This window comes from Amia ocellicauda, chromosome 2, assembly GCF_036373705.1.
Source record: "Amia ocellicauda isolate fAmiCal2 chromosome 2, fAmiCal2.hap1, whole genome shotgun sequence".
Lineage (NCBI taxonomy): Eukaryota > Metazoa > Chordata > Actinopteri > Amiiformes > Amiidae > Amia > Amia ocellicauda.
Genome location: NC_089851.1, coordinates 41689671 through 41710335, shown reverse-complemented (window position 1 = coordinate 41710335; position 20665 = coordinate 41689671).

Below are 20665 nucleotides of genomic sequence, written 5' to 3'. Positions count from 1 at the left end.
GACAGCAACAAACCACCAACTTAATTCAGTTCAAAACCAACAGCCTTTGCACTAGAAGTATTGAAACTTTAGCTGTTGTCAGTGCTCCCTTCAGCCTGGTTCTGTAGCAGAGGGGTGTGCAGTCAGACCGTTCAGATTCAGACACTTCCAAGCACCCTGTTCTGCACAGACCTCATGCGAGCGACATGCCCTCGATTTCATAAGGTCAGAGGACAGAGGAGCATTCAAGTACTCTTCCAAGTCTAGGGGGTGGTGATGTCACGCTAACCAGCTTATCTACACTGTGCTTCCTGTCATAGTCTTTCACTTTCCACACTCTGCAGCACCCTCAGCCGCCAAACAGCCTCAGGCTCTCCGATCTGGGTCACAGCACTAATGTGCTGTCTGTGATCAGGACCCCACTTAGATGCCAACCATCCCCTCCAGCACACTCGGCCCACACAGTTTTTAAGGGGCGACAAAACCTCTATTCAGAAAGACTCCCTTGGTGCAGATGTAGAATTTTGAACACTTCCCCAAGTCTATGGTAGTGACTTGACCAGCATAGGCAAATGGAATCCATCCATCCATCCATCCATCCATCCGTTTTCAATAACTGCTTCATCCAGTACAGGGCTGCAGTGGGAGCCCTGGCACATATTTTCAAGATGTAGAGCACAATCACAATTTATAAGAGCGGAATGACTGTTACATAACAGTTCTGGATTTTAAGCTGCAGGCCCCAATGCACCCTGAGGCCTAGAGTTGGATGATTTCTAAAAAACTGCTTCAACCAGCAGCTTCAGGTGGCAAAGCACTGCTCGCTGAAGTGGAACTGGCGCACCATGTGACATATTTTAGTGTTTGGGACTGCAGTACCCATAATACATCTCCTCAGCCATGTCGGACACCTGGTGGACAGAGAAGGAGAAAGCTAAGCTGCTGCTGTCACAGGAGCACAGTGTGTAATAAGACGGTGGGCATGGAAAGGCACTGCTTGGAAGATCTGCATGTCTCCATGTCTGCCAGGCTGCCATAGTGACTGGTTTCCAGGGCTTAACAGCCAAATCAGTCTTGTTGATTCTAAGCTTAAAGATGCTTTGAAACTGAGCCTGGTATAAAAAAGACAAAAACAAAAAAACAACTACTGCAGCTATTTATCACCCTTGTTGACTATGCTCCAATAGCTAAGTAATAGTATCCCAAACAATGCTTGAAGGTAGATTATAATGGCTGCCAACAGCGAAATCTAAATTGAGCATGGCGATGTCCTGACATTTTGAACAGGGAAGACAGAATGAATTTACGGATCATGCTCTGAAAGTTTTCTGCCGCTTCAGAAGAATGAGGGCAGCTGGACATTTGTTTGTTTCTCTTGATGTGTTGCATCCCTGCATCTGATTGACTCCAGTCAAAGCAGATGGCTGCACCATTGCTTGGAAACGCATCTTAGTGTAACAGTACTTTAGTTAAAATCCTACTGAAACCTCAGGATTGTTTGGTTCTTATTTTTCCCCCTACATCATTTCCAACTTAATTCCATGGGTTATTATTATACTGTACCTTTGATCTACTTTGAAACATTTCTGGACTGTGGCATTCAATTAACATGACTTACAAATATGAAGGTATTACGCCCTACAGCTCTGTGTTCTCGGTTTTCGTCATGTCTATACAAGCAAGGGTGGGTGAAACTGGTGGGAAGTGACAGTATCCTCCCAGGAACATAAGGAGCTACTTCTGAGCTCCAGGTCTTAACACCATATCATCCGTTCAAACTTCAAACAAAATGTCTTGCACCTTGCGTGGCCTTATGGACCCAGCCCCCAACCCTTCTTTCAGACCCGATTGGCTGCTCTTCTGAATATCACACTTTGCATATGGAAATTAGGCTTCTGCTAGAATTTAAACAGTGACATTGGCAGCTTTAATTCGAAGGTGGGAAGCATTTAAGCTCATCGTATTTGTACACAGATATTGGAAGAGTGCTATAAGGAATAGACTATCTGTGCAAATGCTCCGAACAGAGTGGTCTCTGTGCAGCTGTTTTATTGCACGCTTCTCTGTTCAGTTCACTCTGCATACAGAAAGGTCCCCCCAAACAAAATTCCCCATTTCAACAATGGTTTGCCACAGTATTGTTTACCAGCACCATATATACAGTACCAAACGATCGAGCACAGTGAAGGATCAGGACACAGCAATGAATGATTGCACTGTATGGATTTCCCATTTTCTATGGGAGAAATTCTTCAGCCTGAAGAGATTAACTCCCCCGCATGTGATAAATTAAACTGTTTGTATTTGTAATTTATTTATTTTATTTTTATTTTCTTCTTATTCTATTTTTTTTTCCTCTTCAATTTCCATCAAGTCAACCCTGGAAACTCTGTCTGCTTGCAAGATAAAAATGATCACCTAATTCAGTCAAGCACAAAATACAATCCTAAAGGAGAGGATGGGAAAGGATGGGTTGGCGAGGTGGGGAAGCTGGGGGGTTGTAATACATGCAGCACAGTAGCCTTAAAATGTACTGGAGCACAGTTCAATAACTGATGAGGGTTATTTCATAATAATGTTTTTCACCTCTCACTATTATACCTGACACTTTGGCATGCTGGTTTAATTCTTACCCCTTCGCGATACCTTGAAGATAGACAATCAGATCGATGTTACCCAGTGTGGCTCTGAAGGACATGAGACAAACACTTCCACACCACTGAGATTCCCAGAGCCTCTGTGGTGGGAAACCTAAGGTCTAATGGACAGCGGTCCTGTGTTTTTTTTATTTTGTAGCCCTCTTTCCATCACCACCTGCTCCTTACCTGATAAAAAGGCCAAATTGTCTCAGTTTAGCCAATGACTGCTTCAGTTAAATTAGAGAGTCGAGGTGGCGCAAAAACCCGAAGACTGTGTCTATGGTTACCCTTTACTATTCTAGTCACATGGCCCCTATTGCAGTGTCTTCTGTTAGGGGGTTTCTCATCAAAGGAGAGAACAGAATGCATTTTTGTGTTCTGCATTATTGTGGGGTAAAATCTCAAACTGTACCTATGACCTATGCTTAGAAGAGAAAAATAAGTTTAACCAAACAAAAGCAGGTTTTAATTATGTTTATTTGTGTATTTGTTTATTTGTTTATTAGGCTATATAGTCATGCAGTAGGCTATTTAAGTTTCAGTGTATTAGCACGAGATGAGTAATATGTGGGCTTGGGAATGGGAACAGTGGGGAGACGTGTTTTTCTAATCACTTAATAAAGATAATGTAATTGACGTTTGGGTTAACTCGATAACCTCTTGGTTGATAACACTTGGTTTCACACTATCCTCTCTTTTTCCCACTTTACCCAATCCCATGATAGTGCCAATACACTGTACAACAACACTGAAGTTTATTTTGTCGGAAACTAAACTGTGTTCAATAGCCCTCAGATCTTTGATTTGGCCTTCCCCTTTGAGAAGTTGAGTAGCTCTTTTAATTTTTTGTATTATTTATGGTGTACAGCATATATATATATATATATATATATATATATATATATATTATTAATGTGTACTGATCGCACACCAACAGTCCTCCGCTGTAGGTCTTGTAGGGTAATGAGGGCAGTGACAGTCCCGATGATATAGATCGGTGAGATTACAATATCGGTACCAAACAAAGGCCTGGATGTTGCTTCATTTCCTGTGTCGGTGACATTGAACCCACACAGGCAGCTCATCTCTGCATGAAGTCCCCAGAGCCTGCACAGTGCAATATAGAGCTGATCGTGTGTGAAAGCAGTTAATCTGACAAAATGGACTTAATGTGTTGGTTGGAAGTGTGAAATATGCTCGTATTTAAAAGTGCTGCAGAACAGTACATCTCAAACTCTTTCACTCGACCACCCCAGGTCTCTGTGACATAACATGAACTGCACAGACAATGTGCATTTCAGTGCATATAAAAGACAAACGTGCTCTTGTTTGAAAGGACAAAAAACTAAAAAATTCGTATTTGTTCAAGAAAATAAACTGTAGCTATGAAGAATAAAAACCCCATATTTACAAGTTCTTTTAATTTGGATTGGAAATTAATGTGACAGGGTGAGGGACAAAATCTTCTATGGACCGGCACCAAATGTGCTACACACTGCCAACAGTCCACTGACTTGCTTGGGAACCATCACTTCAGAATACTTTTCTTGGTGTCTTTCATGAGGCATAAATCCAAAGTCGTCTTCTTACCGAGTTGCACTTATCTATCTGTGATGTTGCACCACTATTATGTCCCGCTGTATATGGTGAGACTGGTCTGAAAGGAAAACCCAGAAGACAGTCTGTACGGGGCTCAGTCTGCTCCGGCTCTCACCATTTCCTTCTTGAGTCACATAAACTTGGCTTTTGTACAAGTCCTCCTTTTTAATTTAGCTCGTTGTTTTTTTCTGACTATTGATTTGCGTGCTGTCGTACTGAAAGGTATTCTTGGCAGGCCACATCAAGCAACCCAATTCCTCAGAACTGAGTTCTGGTGAAAATGTGTTCTGCTTGGGTGACGCATGCTGGTGCCGAGCATTTCAGAACACAGTCTGGGTTTTGTCTGAAGGGCTCGGGAGTCTTTTTAGCATGTAGAATAGTGTCCCCCACCTCCCCCGCCCCCCTTCAGGTTCAGTAAGTCACTTGTTAATGAATGGGTTCACTTCAGTGCTGTGGCAAGGAGGCAAAGGAAGATGTACATTAAACAACACTAGGAAGGGTTCTGATTGCTTTGAGAGGAAAGCACACACACACAGATAATATCATCATTTAAATCTCCCAATTAAATAAAAATATACAATTAAAAGGAATTTCAAATGTATTTTATTTTTTGCCTGCTCTTAGAGAAGTACAGAATTGGAATGAAGGGTAATGGAACTTAAAAACAGCTTTACCTGATCCTTATTGCAATTCAATTGTCAATGGTAGTTCCAGCCATATTGTTAAGAAGAGTATGTTCATTTTTTGTTATCTGTGTTTTATTTTTCTATTGTAATGGATCTTAAATACCTTTACATGTGGAAGACAAATGGCCTGAGGCTCTACCAGCCATTTCAAATGAAATTCCCGGTGTTTTTAAGCAGATCCTCAAATCCTAACGAGCTCTTGAAACTTTTTTCCCCCTGTTGTTTTATTCATTGGCTCAGGTTCATTTGCCAACACTGTTATAGATTTAAGAAGACAAACAGTGCTGCAAATCCTCCAGAACAGCGTTTGACTAAATGACATTTTGCTCCATTGCTGCTCTAATCGTAAAGAAAACAGTAGCGGATCAGTACTTAAACCTTTGTCTCTGGGCGAATATCATTTTCAATATCATGGAAAAATCCTTTGAAGTGTTTGTAGTGTTGAGAGCCCCCAGAGGAACCACTCAGAGTTAGTTAATAGCAGGGAGGCATTAAACTAAATTTACCGTATAAATTCCCATGTGGCAGGGGAATAAAAAAAAAAAAAAATTAAAAGAAATCCTCAGAAGGATACTTTATCAGACATTGTAATGGCATTGCCTTAGACAGTGAAATAATAAAAGCATATTAGTGGAACCTGACAGGAAGGTATTTACCGGCAAAGTTGAGAAAGATCAGACTGTCTGTGCAAGTGAACTTTACAGGTTGGGAAGCTTTCAACATTCTTCACAAAACTTCCTCAGTGAAACACTCAAAGGTATAGTCAATATAAAAACATACCAGGGTGTCTGTGTGTGTGTGTGTGTGTGTGTGTGTATATATATATATATATATATATATAAATATATATATATATATATAATAAAAGAAACCCACACAATTTAATTTACTGGCTGAGTCAGGCAGTGTAAACCGCTAAACTCCAGTGCTTTGACAAATAGGTGAATTCATTTGTTTGATCAGGTTAGGTAATATGTCTGACTTCCTAATATGTGTTGCTAGCTGAATGTACAAAAGATGTCACAAGTAATCTTTCGTAAGCGACCAGGGAATGCTGTTTTCCTCAAGAGAGTCAGCAACATCTGTACATAACAGAGGGAAAACAAATGAGATCCTTCCTGTAAAAGCAATGAGATCTTTCCAGGAGAAGAAGGTACAAAACTCAAACTCAAGTACTTTTTATAAAGCTCCTTTTAAGCTTTTTTTTTTTCCCTGTTTCTAAGGATGAAAGCATATAAGGCAAAAATATGTATTGTACTAATAAAAGACTGAATAAGGAATATAAGGAATATAGCACCCTGATAAGAGTTCATAATACAAGAGGATATTCTAAAATAATCTATATAACATGTTTGGCCTTCACCTCTGAATGTTTTGGTTTTCAGTTACAATTGCTTATCATTGGGGTATCTGCTCATTGAATTACAGGCAAAAGTCATCGTACAGATAAGTTGAGGGTGGACATTTTTGTTTGGTATCTTAGTTGCTAATTACCTATGGAACAAAAAAATGCCCTCTCAAAGGGACATTCAGCTGATTGGAGGCTACAAACTGAGATCCAATGACCAAGCAGGTCTTGGTTGAAGTTTTTTCTGGGTGAATATGTGGACCAGAAGTAAAAAGGGTTATTGTGTAACCCTGAGGGAAATCTCTACAGCAGCTATGCCATGGTCAGGTGAAAGAGACCCCAAGGGGAAGAACAGAAATAGGCTGAAACATCTTAGGGCTCATTGCAGAAGACAACCCAACTTGAGCTAAAGTGATAAGGTTACTGCTTGTCATTTAGCATGATACTCATGGCTCTGTCTTGTTAACTGACGTCAGAACAAAGTCATCTACAGCTGCTAGCAGATTTTCTTGTAAGACTTTTTACTACAAAATGGGTTTAAGTTATGCATTGAGCAGTTCTTCGTTCCCGTCATTGTCTGCTTCTGGGTGGGCTCACACAGGTCTAAGGTATGACATGCATTACCTTTATTACTGTTTATTGTAGTGTCATGGTAAAACACTTGGAAGTGTTGGAAATCAAAGTGAAACCACATTAAAGCACTGGAGGTATATAACACCAGGGTGCAAAACAGTGAAAACCATGGCAGAGTGAAATGTAAATACAACCACAGTAAAACTATGAGACAACCTCATTGAAACTGTAGGGAGAGGTGGTGGTGGGTGTGACACTATTTGTCAGTGAGTTTCAGTTACGTTTTCTTGCCCCAAACATCTCAGGGTAATATGTTTATGGCTTTACATTGTCATTACAATATTCTCATATCTTAGGTTTTAAAATCTGTGAGGACATAAGAGTGTTTCAGGTGCAATTTGGATATTCAAATGGGAAAGTATAAGTTAGATTAACCATGGCTTTGGCATTACAGAATAATGTTTGTTTTTACACAAAAATGTGTATTATTTACATTATATATATATTATCTGAGCACCTGTTAATAATTTGTCTCTAAGAACTATACAGCTCAGCTGTGGTCCTGAAGTCAGGGTGTTCAGGTGTGTTGTAGGGGTGGCAGGGGTGTGACAACACAACAATGAACAAACAAAAAATAGGCTGGAAAATGACTGACCTCTTACTCATTGCAACAATTCACTGCTCTATGTTTTTAATGAGATCACATGGTTTATCAAGGTTCGTTTACTATGCATAGAAACAGAATCTGACAAATGCCAGTTGTTTCTCTTTGTTTTGTTTGTTTGAGTTTTTTTATACCTCAGGAATAATGAAGACTGTATCTTAAAGTCCAAAATATGAAGTCAGTTCCAAACATTTCACTTCTCCGACCATGTTTTTAGTCTGTCCACTGGTGTTGTTGTGTTATCGTGCTTTCACCCTTTTTCTTTACCAGTTTAAATGTAGTGGGGTCAGGTGGACTCCAGTGTCTTATCAGAATCACATTTCACTCAGACAGACTGTGAGTGGGTGAAGCAGATCTTTGATTGTGTGTGTCTAGTCTTCACACGGTCTGATCTTGTCTTGCCTTCATTAGGTCGGAGGTCAGTGAAAAGCACTTACCATTAGATGTCATTGTTCTGTGCCTCCTTTAGTCATCGTGATGCAATTTGTAACATTCTCTGCTGAATCTAATGTAGGGCTTGAAGTAGGAGCCTTTCAGTCAACATACATAAATGCCAATGTGCTATACACTGTCTATCTATGCACATTCAATAACCGTTTCATCCAATACAGCATGTCAGTGAGACGGAGCTTAGCCTGGCACAGGGACACAGGGAGCAAGGCAGGGTACACCCAGGATAGGACACCAACACACACGGGCCCACAATAACATGAGGCAAATCCGGGACACTAGTCATGGAATATTCAGCACCTCACTATGTTTCTAATAATAATAATAATAATAATAATAATAAAACACAATGAAGTTTTAAAGGATGACTAGTCCAAATTGACAGTTTAAACATCTGCTTTAGATTTTTTTTAGACTTTGTTGAAAATTCATTTTTAAATGTAGCTGTATAAATATGTTTCATTTGAGAGGTATACATTCCATTTAAAACTGCTTAACACTGATGTTCATGTTTTCATTCTTTGATTTTTTACAGAAAACACTTCCAAAGGTATCTTAAAAATGTTTCAGATTTTTCAAATTCTCTTCTGTGCTTTGACTGTGCAGAATACTCTTTACTACAATCCAAGTTATTTTTCCCATGGAATTAAATAAACAATTCAAAATGAAAACTTACAAATCCTGAGGTGTGACTATCAGAGAGCAGTGCATTCTTACCTTTGTTTCCACATTCATTGAGCTTGCTTCCCGTTGTTTTTCATACCAATTTCTGTTTGCAATTAATGTGTTTTCTGTCTGTGTGTGTGTAAATATCATTTTCACTGCTGTCACCTCCTGTACATTTACCAAGCTGGAGTCATTCTGCAACATATGTTATGCACCATGAATGGTAGATGTAGCATGAACAAGATAGCAAAGGAATTAAAGGAGAAAAAATAAACAAGAAAGTAAATAGGACATTTATTTAGCACTCATTCGATTTATGGCTTCAACAGCAGACAGATAAGGGGAGACTGGGAATAGAGGGCAAGATATTCTGTCAACATGTGGGCAATTTCTCCAGGAAACAAGATTACCACAGATTACAGAATTGAAATATTGCAAAAGAGTGTGTTCAGAGAGAGCCTTTTAAACAAGAGGGAGTATCTGGATTTATTTACAGAATGTTATTGCAGCCTGTTATTGAAAGCTTATCAAATGTAGCTTTTTTTATCCTTCTTTTTTATTTTGTTTGTTTTTTTACCTCAGCCTAACGTAATATTTTATTTTTTTCCCTGACCTTTCGCAGGCAGCGTTGTAAACCAGCATCAATATTTATGAGCACATAATCAAGTAGAAAAACAGCCAGTATGTTTCACGTGCCAGTAAGTGATTTGTGCTTTTCCACTGAGTCTTCACCTTAATTACTCAACATGCAATTTACTGTCAGCTCACTCTGAAGAATCACTGAATAAAGAACTAGATTGACACGAGATGGGTATAATGATATCTTCCCTCTTAGGATGTGAAAGCAACATGTGGCAAGCATTACAGTTTTCTTTTTTCTCTAAGCGTTTGAATATTTGCTTGCTTGTTCCTAGCCAAGGGAACAGGAATGAAATTGTCTACAAAATAGGCAACTGTCATCATTAGCACATTTTTGCCACAGAGCTATGTATTATAGAATATATAGATTTTCTTTTAAGGAAAATGGCAATAAATTGCATCTTAAGAAAGCTACAGAGTGCAGCAATGTTTATTTTCAACTATCAAGCAAAGAATGAGTCTTATTGCGATGCCTGATAAAGTTTCATAGTGCATTTCCTTTCCTGTCTCTAAGCTCTCCTTCCCCTCCAATCCCTCCTGGATCTGGGGTTGTTTTCTTGTAGACAACAATAGCTGGACCCGCATCAAGACAAAAATCCTCGTGCTAATGCAGATGTCTGATTAAGGATCAGCCTTGTCATAGACTTGCCAAGGCAGCAGCTCACACTGGAAGCAAATAAAGGACTGTGATTCTTCACTGCTTGCTTTCTGTTTCCCTCTCTTTGTAATGGAGGAGCCAGCACCTCCAGTGAAAGTACTTTTTTAAAGTGTCTGTAGCATCATCTATTTCCTGTGCACAGCTATTGAAATTGAATCACCTGAATGAGAGAAAGAGAGACAGAACTGAGGGGGCTCATTTTGCAAACGAATAATGTGTGTGCAGTGCAAGGAAATGCAAAATGATTTGAATGATTCTGAAGCATTCCAGAGCACTGTGGGAAATTCAGAGTACAGCCATGCCACCCACCAGACTGATACACCCCGGTTAAAGACTGAAGTACATTCCAATACCAGTGCAGTTCACACTGAATCTAGGGTGTTCGATAGATGGGGAGCACAACTGCTACAAGCTCTTGCCCCAGCTCATCTTAGGAGATATTTTAGAATACCTTGCAAATGCTGCTTGTAATCATCTTGAAGAATGATCTGGAACACGCTGCAGGTTCCACAGCTCTTACCCACTAGGGACTGTTAGGGCTAATTTAGGATCAGGGTAAAAATCTTACTGCCAACCTACATAGAGTTCAGAGCATTGAGTTAATTTGTCTTTGTAGTTGTCAATATCTAGTTGTTGTTTTTTATGTATGTGTATGTTCGTGTCTATATATATGTGTGTGTGTGTGTGTGTACACATATATAGCATACAGCATGAAGGTGTGATTCAAAGAACTAGTCAGTGCTCTATGGTTCTATTTCTTATTTTATGTCCTTTCTTGTTTTTTGCTCCCCCCACCACCCAATGGCAATACTAAGGTTACAGTTAAATCATTGAGGCTGATTAACAACTGTAACTAATGTGTTTTAGATTTCTAGGGAAATTTATGGACATGGGTTTAAGTACTTTTTCAGATAATGCAACTTATTCGATGGAATGTGTTGGCATATAGCACTTAAATTCTTTTGATGCTCCGCTGAGCAGAAAGTAACCATTTAACAGGCTTTTAATCTACTGCTTATATTATATGTCCCCTGAGTACTGTTATAGGGCATGCAAAAGTAAAGAATGAGCTGGGTTTTTAAAAATCTTTTTAAAACATTTTTTATGGGCAAAAAGCAGTCCATGGAAATACAGAATAGCTCAAAATAGAGAAACTTAGAAAGTAAGAAATTACTTAGTTGATATGTTCTGATTGTATAGGAGCCTATTGCTTTACTGCTCAAATATGCTAATTTAGGCTCTGGAAAGTCTAAGTGACTAAACGTTTTTTTTAATGTACAACAGAAATTTCCATTATTTTATGTATTTGTGTGAAATTATGATTTATATTTATATATATATATATATACACAGTGACTCTCAAAAGTATTCACCCCCCTTGGACTTCTTCACATTGCATTGTGTTACAAAATGAAATCAGAATGGATTTAATCAGGAGTTTTTGCCACTGATCAACACAGAAAATGGCTATAATGTCAAAGTGAAAAATCTAATCTGCAAATTGTTCTAAATTAATTACAAATACAAATCAAAAAATAATGTGAAAGCACATTTTTAACTCATACAATTTATATAAAACATCACATGCAATATCAGTGGAGTGACCTAACATGGTCATGTGTAAACTGTAAGTTGCCCTGGATAAGGGTGTGAGCTAAGAAATTAATAATAATAATAATAATAATAATAATAATAATAATAATAATAATAATAATAATAATAATAACATTAAATCCAACTCCCTGGTGTGGAAACTGAAAAAAGAAGGCACTTGTGGTAAATGAGATTTCTGATTCACATCAAATGAAAATGGCTAATGCAATAATAATGTTAGTGCAGGTCAAACTAGTGTAGCTTCTGTAAATAAATCTTTTTAGGCAGCAGACCAATAACAATACATTGAAAGTATATTTGTTTGTCATACAGGTATGCAGTGCACAACAGCCTCAAAGAGATTTCAGCCCAGTAGGTGAGATAACAACTAATGTCAAAAGATGAGGAGAAGATACATTTATATTTTTAAAATTTGGCAGAAATGAGTGATCCTGACATGTTTCATGTGCTAAAATTGCCCTAAATTTAGTACCACTGCATGAGAGGAAGTTTTCCCATAAGGCTTAGATGCTGTACTTCCTGACAGTACTGTAGACCTTTCACTTATATACTCCATTGCGTTGTTGGTGATGTTATTGTATTTTGTTGCACAGTGCCCTCTCTCGGAAGAGGTCACTCCCTATCATGGAATAGAAGCTGTTTTTTTTTTTTTGTAATTGAAGATTAAAACCAATCAGTATGTGTCTTAGGTCTTTATGGTTAATTGGTTTGTATACCTGTAAACAGAACATTTTCCATCGTTCCAATATCACTTTGAAGCATTAGGATTTTTTTTGTTATTCTATTATAATTTAATGGATTGTGTGAATGTAAAATATATGCTGCAAAAGTTAAGAATGAGATGGGTTATTTTATTTTACACATATATGTATTTATTTATTTTTAAACCTGTTTAATAGTCAGATGGCAGTCAGGATGTCTCAAAGAAAACACATGAACACGTGAGCATATAATGGTGGTGGTGTGAGGCGATAGATGTATTTGCCATCATTCTGTTCTCTACCTCTTCTAATAATTCTCTTTAATAATTCATATTAGGGGAATTGCAAATGGATGATGGATGCCATTTCCTTTAATTTCCTGTCAGAAAAGAGACTCGTTTGTGATTTATCACGCATTAAGTTCAGATTGTTCATTTTTTGCATAAGCTATTAAAATGTTAACATTTTCATACGAATGAATAAATAACAGTTAATCCACACACACACATGCACACACACACGGAAACAAGTGCCATCGATTTCAGGGAAGGGTTTGCAGACTTTGAAATATCTGTTTCAATCAAAACTATCTGCATGTTTATTGTTCCAAAACATTACTGTAACCGTTTCAAGTCAGTGTGCATGTTTTGCATTTCTAATGGCAGATAATTATATTTTCCAGCACTTTTCGACTCAATATATATACACCGCACCAATTTACATTCCTCTAAAAATAAACCCACTTGTTAGGAATGTTTCTGCTACCTGCAAGTACATTTTGACACGAGGGCTGTAATTTGTTGGTCTGTTTGGGTAATAGAATAAGCAAATCCTAATCAATGCTGTTTCCTCACCAGGGCATCAAGGCACTATTTTCAGTATAAAATGATATCTAATGCATTCCATTATTTTAGTCCTTTTTGTACAGTAATTACAAATGTAACCAGAGGTAACAAATTGATATTTTTTTGCTGCGTTGAAGGAAATCTGAAACTCTGAACAAGCAACTTTTAATTTCTAAACAACGTTTAGCCAGAAGGTTAGACTTAAAAAGAAAGACCTTAATTAAGATGTGGGCCTAAAGCACAGAGTTTGAGCTGGAATACATCACATTCCAAAAGTCCAGAAACAAATCACTGGCAGTCCAGGTCAAGTCATGCAATTAGAGCAAATATTAGTATTCATTCTCACAGGCGCAGTGGTGAGTTCACCACAAGATCAGACTAGGTGTCCAGTAGCCGCACTTCTCCTTTCCTCCCCTGATGTTTTGCAGGTGCAGCTGGAATGATGCTATGACTCGTATAAAAAATAATGGAGTCTTAGTCGTTGTCATACAGCACAGTTCTTATTTATAGCACAGCCCCTGCCGAGTATGTAGAGTGAGAAGATGACTTAAACCCGTCCTGGACAAGGCCTACCATTTGTGTCAAGTTGCATTGCAGGGGGTTTGACAGTATTTCACGCTCATGAGCGAAAAGCATTATATTTAAATGGCTTCCTAGTCCGGGGGGGGGCAGTCATCATTCTATGAAATCTAGAGGTTAAAATAGTGTAGCCCTGGAAATATTAGACATTAGTGTCAGTTTGGCATTAAAGAAGGGTGAATAAACTGAAGCCTGTGATCTGAAATGAAGGTTTCTTAGCAGAAGTACTAATCCAAAGCAGTGGGACCTGCTTTAGTTGCTGGGGGTAACAGTCAAAGATATCAGTGCAGGGAAAGGGTCTTTTTATTCTGGTTTGCAATGTCAGTTTGTGAAGACATTTATATGTGTCGAGGGAGGGGGGGGGGGTTGAAAGTCACCTAGAAAGCCCTTGGTCTGTGCTTTTCTTTTCTTTCTTTTTCTCCCTTTTACTTCAGAGACAGGAAATTAACCAGTGAATAAACTGTTTGGCATTGTGATTGTATCGTCACATCATTAACATTGGATGGCTTGGATTCACTTGGATATGCTCGTTGCAAATACAAACGTTGCAGTTGAGACATAATGTGATTTTAACAAAGGCTATTGTCGAAACTTTGGGGGGTGTTTTGTTGGTCTCTCGTCTATAAAGATCCACAAACATGTCAATGAGTTTTCCTGCCTGAGGCTTAGCTTCATAAAGGACATCTATAACTCCCAGCTGTCAGTCCAGGCAAAGAACAAGGCAGTGTTTAGGTGTCCAGGGCAGTAATCAATGTGGAATGTCACATGGCCATGCTTCCTTTAGTCTCTGATGTACTGCTTTGACATGGTGTATCTATGGGCAACCACAAACATGCTCAAGAGTTTTAGATTCGTATTTCAGTGTCTTTGATATTTCATTTGGCGGAATATGCCCCATCCCCCTTTTTTCAGATTCTGGTAGTATTTATCACAACAGATAATTAAACCTCCTGTTCTCAGATCAGCACAAGGAAGTATAACTCTATAGGCTTTGTTAAATTGCTGAAATTTTTCAGTGGTATTAATGTTATGTTTCCAAAGTGGGCCAAGATTCAGTTTTTAAGACCAAGACCAAGACATTTTATACTTTTCAATCTTGTCTTTTTTTTCCCAGTGCTCTGAGGATGCCCTTGATAAATGTGTATTATGATATTTGTATAAAAGAAAAACAAGAACAAGGTTTATTTTTATTTATACGCAGTTTTTGCAGTTGTTTTGGTGCCTTTGACTTTTTTTTGTAGTTTTTGTTTTTGATCCAAAAATGCATCTTATTACATTGCAGGGCGAGTTTATGGAGCGGAGGGGTGTTCTGTGGTATTGGCAGTCAGGATTTGAACAATAATCCCAATCATGACAATATTGCAGCTCAATTTTGATGATCATTTTAAAGCCACGATGACAATTTGGGACGAATGTCAATTACTTCTGGCTTCAGAAGAACAAAATCCAATAGGATTGGGGGATCTTTAAATGGTAATCATGGAGGAAAATACAGAATCCAGATCATAATGTATGTTATTATTGTATGACTGAAATACTAGAGTCTGTATTTGGAGGAGTGTACTGGGATTTTCACAGGTAGATGGACCATTGGGGTTTACTGAAGTGTGCTGACAGCAGTGGATGCCATTGCCTAGTGTTGAAAGAGAGAGCTAGAGACTGCAGCTCCCCATGCTCCAGCTCTGCACTTATGACTGGTGTTTGGCGACTTCCTTTGAATTCTATTTATGAAGTCTGCAATTCTTGGAATTAATAATAAATAAATACAAAATAAAAGGGAACATTGCATTACTATGCATGTGCTGTCTGGACACATTAAAGAAAGTGGCAAGAATGCAATGAAATGAAGTGTTTGCTTAGCTGCAAAGGGAATACGGTTGCTCATTTCCTTAAGTTCCTTAGTTATTTTTATTTTTTTTATTTTATTTTTTTTCTTCCCTCTTTGTAATAATATGCACAGGAACAAAGCCTGAGGGGGAAACCCTGCATCTGTGTTTTGAATTTTATTTAATGAATACTTAAGTCTTGTTGGGGTTATTTCTCACACTGGACACTGCGCAATGCTTTTGGATGTTAATCCAGCAGACAGCAGTGAAATGCTGGACTGCTGGACATGTAGGAGCTGCTATTGTATTTGACACTTCCTGTATTTATTTCAGGATAATCGCTTACTGTGACACATTGTTTGTTAGTCAGCCAGTTTCTAGCCTTGGATAAGTTAACTTTCTGTGTCCTTTATGTCCCCATTATAACCTGTCTTACAGTAGGATTTCTGGTTGAGATCAGCTTTAAATATAGAGGATTTAAAGGTCGAGGTGCCCTGAAAGGGACACACATTCAAACTACAGTGAGATTTTGGTAAGAGAGATTTAAGCAAAATAAACTGTATTTTGGTTTGTCAAAACTTGGCACATGTGATTTACAATGTGTCCAAAGCTGGTCACTACAAAAATATAGAGGTGAATAAGCTTTGAAGAGCAGACGTCCTTAAAGTGGTCCAGAAGTAGTCTGCAGAAAAGTCACATTATTGCAGGAATAGAGCAGCACAGTGTTCATGGATCCCATTGGAAACCTCTAATTGAATGTCTTTGGAGTTAGGTGGGTGTCTAAAATGTATCCTTCACGTGGGAGTTGTCTTGCTGCTGTTCTAATGTGCACTTAACACAACAGCTCTGAAAAGTAGCAGCTGGGAATGCATGAACCACCGTGCTCCTAATATACCTCTGCATTGCAACTTATTTTGTCCTGAGTTCATCGAGTAATAACATGTGTTTGTCGTTTAAAAGTTTCTCTTTAGATTGAGCTGGGGTTAGGGTTGAGCTTACAGGCATAGACTTCTGCCTCTCCTTTTTTTCTTGTTTGTTTGTTTTTGAGTTTGAGGTTCTGGCTATTGTTAGGGCAAATAAGGGGAAAGGTAGATATGTTATTTGTTTAATATAGAAATGCATATTTTCAAGTCCTTGTGTTTAGCACTGCAACACATTACAATTTCACATAATCAGAATAAAGATTAGCATGTTCATATATATATATATATATATATATATATATATATATATATATATATGTATGTATGTGTGTGTGAAGTAAACATATAGGAAATTAAGCATTGTTAGCAGTGATGTTCATGCACTTCTGTGGAATTGAATACTTCTGTTCTTGGAGATCTCTTCCAAGATTCAGGTGGCCAGTCAAAAAATAGGTTGAGAGATCCACTGCAGCTGAAGTAATTTACATTAGATAGAATATACTCTATATGATTTTTATTTTCACACTGAAAAATAACATCTTTCTATAACCAAGCTAAATTATTAATCTTGACAGTACTGTATTCAAAATTACTTAAGGCATTTTGCTGGGTTTCCTTCTCAACAGGCACTGAGGAGCATATTTTAATGGAATGTTTCAAAATCACAAAAAACATCCTTCAAGATATGCATATCTCCCCTCAGCTTGGTTCAAATATTTCCAGGCCTTTCATATGACTTAGCCTGTTTTACCCGCATTTCTATTTAGAAGACCAGCACTTTCCTTTAACTTGGCACACTGTCTCTCCCCAAAATAAAATTGTGCATAAGATGTCTTCCCCACCTGGCTGCCAATCCAGTGCTTATTTACAGGAAATCTGCACTGAACACAGCCCTTATTCTGCTAGATAAGAAGTCTTCACATCTCCTACACCTTAGGCAGCATTTCATCACTTTATGTCTTTAATGTTAATGGTTGATAAACCATTTATTCACTGTATTATTGTTTTTTACACCCAGTGTATCACAATTTTGTTTTTGTTTTTTTGTTAGTTTTCCTTGCATTCAGACAACAGCACCAGTCTGAAGTGTTTTTACAGCTCCCTGCTTGCTTTTACACCACATGTCACAGGCAGGATGTGAGGACATGCATTTCTGGCACTGCTGCACTATACTGTAGCCTGCCTTGTGATAAGCAGCGCGGGAAATACAGATTGTTAGTGTCATCTATTAAACCGATCACCTTTTTAATCATATTGCGAGGACGGCACCATCTAAATCCCACTCTAAATCCCAAGCTGGCATGAGTCTACAGCCTGTGTGTATAGGGATAGTTTGAAGTAACCCAGGCCTGCCTGAGGAAACAGTGCTTTATGTATATAAAACAATAACTATAACAACACAGGCAGGGAGAAGCAGTGTTTTTTGTTGATTTCCCAAGCTAGCACTGTCTGAATTGCAAAACAAGAGAATTATTAGAAAAAAACTGAATGTCCACTGTTAGAGCATGTCATGTGATTTTATTTTTCATTTTTTATTTTCGTGTACATGGTTTTCAAGCTTCGGCATCAGATACGGCAGTGAATACTGGCAAACGGGGCCAAAGAGAGGCTAACTCCCGACAGGCAGAGAGCTGCTAAGAGTTGTTAAATCTTTAAACAAATTATGCAATTAGCCTTCCCTTTAGAATGGAGGCCGTACAAAAAATAAAAAAATAAAAACGATGATATAACCTTCATTTGATCTAGTCCGCACTGCTGTTGGAGAAAGAGGCCCATATAACAGAATTATTCCTTTATTCCCCATGCAATTGCTGGCAGTTACCTTAAGTACCACTTTAGCTTTTCTTTTGTGTGCTTATATTTATGGGATTTTCATAATGTTTTCAAAGGTTTTCATGTCCTTAAACAAAGAGAAATTTAGTCTGTGCATGGAAGATAATATTGTCTGGGGAAATATGCCATGAATGAACTTACTTTCCCTTGCAGCAAGGAGTGGGACAATATTTCAAGGTGTGCATATAGATTCCATTTTTAACATGGTGGAGGGGTGGGGGAGGGGGGCTGAATTCTTTTTTAGAAGCTTAAGGGCAAAAATGAAAACCATTAAAAGGTTCTTTGTGTCTGGAAAGCAGGTTCAAAATAAAAATCAAGAAAGCTGCTTAGAGTGTGAGAGTTGTGTTTCCTAAGAAAATCCAATTTGTCAGGATAGAACTAAGTTATTTAGTCGGCAGTTTGATTTGATGAATGCTAATTAAGAACATGTTACGGTAGGACATGCATTTACCGCAGGTGTGATGGACGAGCCGAAGCAGTACGCAGCGTCTCCCTAAAATAATGGCCAACCTCCCCAAATGACTTCAGCGCCAAGTTATCATGGATACACAAGGCATTACAGATGAATGTGCTGCATTTTGTACATGGTGCTCTGTTGCTGTTGTGTTATCCGTAAATCAAGTTAGCTCATTTTAATAAGCCGTCTCGCCGGTATTTATTTGTTACAGATGCAACAATAGAAGTCAAACCTTAACATATAATGTAGACTATTTTTTTCCTGCCTGCTATTGCTTTGTAAATATTGCTTTAAAAAGTGAATTTGAATGCTGATCCTGACTGAGCAGGGTGAGGCCTTTTCTTGTGTTTGTTTTAGAGAGAGTTTTAATTCCAATGTTGTGATGTGAAACAGAAGAAGTAGGGATCAGTTCTGTCCCTGGGCATCCCCTAGAAATGGCAACTGGGGTTTGGGTCTGTTTTCAAATTCTTGCTCAATCCTTTCCTTTTAAATGCATCTCAGTAGTTGCAGCCTCCCTTGTGCAGATTTTCGCATTCATTTATTTGATTTGATTTGATTTTTTTTTCTTAAACTAAATTGGCCACTGTGAAATGTGTTTGTGCTAGGGGGGTCCTTTTTCTCTGAGCTTAAACTAACACAGGTCCAGTAATGAACTAGGATCTTATCGGTCTGTACCAGAAAAAGCAAATACCATTCTTATCTACAAAGGTTTACCCACATGGTGAATCAGTTTTATAAGAGCACAGGAAAAGAGAAAAAAAAAAAAGAGAAAAAAATACACAAGCTGGTTGTAACCGGTATTTTAAAGCAAACATCCCTGGGTCCAAATTCTGTTGGAGGGCAGTGTTCGTTCTCCGCCAGAAGCTTTGGAAGGGATTGTGTGTGTGTATGTGTGTTTTAGTATTTAATACAGCTTAGCGATTTATGTCCTGTGAATGTCAACTGGCTGCCAGTTAAACAGTCTTTGCCAGATGCAAAGTTTTAGAGGACTGTGGAATGGGATAGACAACGCTAGGCCACAGATTGGATGACTTGGGGTGGGGGGGTGCTGTGGATTTTCATAAATAGCTGGCTTTATCCATGCTGCACTGCTCCAGTATGTGTGGTATATAAAACCATTCCAGCTAGGTCAGGTTGCAATCATTTTAATTCCATAACCCCATTTGGACAGTTGACCCTCCACACCTGGTTGGGACAATAGGAACATTAGCCCTGGAGATGGTAACGTTTCTACTTTCCTTCAGAAGAACATCCCAACAGGGGAACAGGTAGACATTTCCAAGACCAAAGCTTCTGCCACTTGAGGAGGTGGAATCAGTGTGGTCTTTTAAAAAAAAACTCCCAACATGAAATTCAGCTGCAGGAAATATGAACACGAAATAAATAAATTAACTGTGCTGGCAATCGCAAAGAGGATGTCACAACTTGAAAAAGTCCAAGAGCTTGCAGGATGGTTGTTGTATAGATACAGCTCATTCAGGACACAAGTCTTGAGAGGAATCTCTGAGTCTGTGAACCGTAAGCAGAGCAGTGTGCTCAGCCTTTGAGTTATTGAAGTGTGGCTTGTAACACACCATTGGGATCTTCAGCAATAACAACATTAGTGTTATTAAAAGGAGAACAAGGTAGCCTGGAGCACTAAGCACTGGGGCCATTGTAGCTTTATCTCCCAAGCAGCTATAAGAACCAGCAAATGTAAATGCAACAGCCTTTGCATTTGTCAGAACAGTGCAAAAGATCTGAATTCGGCATAATTAATGGTTTTGCTAGTGTTTCTTTTCACTGCACGCAAAAAACGGGTTGGCATTTCCCAACTATGGCAGCTGTACTACAGTATTTTGTTATTGGTGGGGAAATAGATTGTAATAAATGGATTATTGGATTATGATAACAGGGTTTTCAGACTTAAAGTGAATTGGCATTCAAACTGTATTAACATTTGTGACAAGAGAAGTAGGAAAATTATTAATAGCAATTTTATTCACT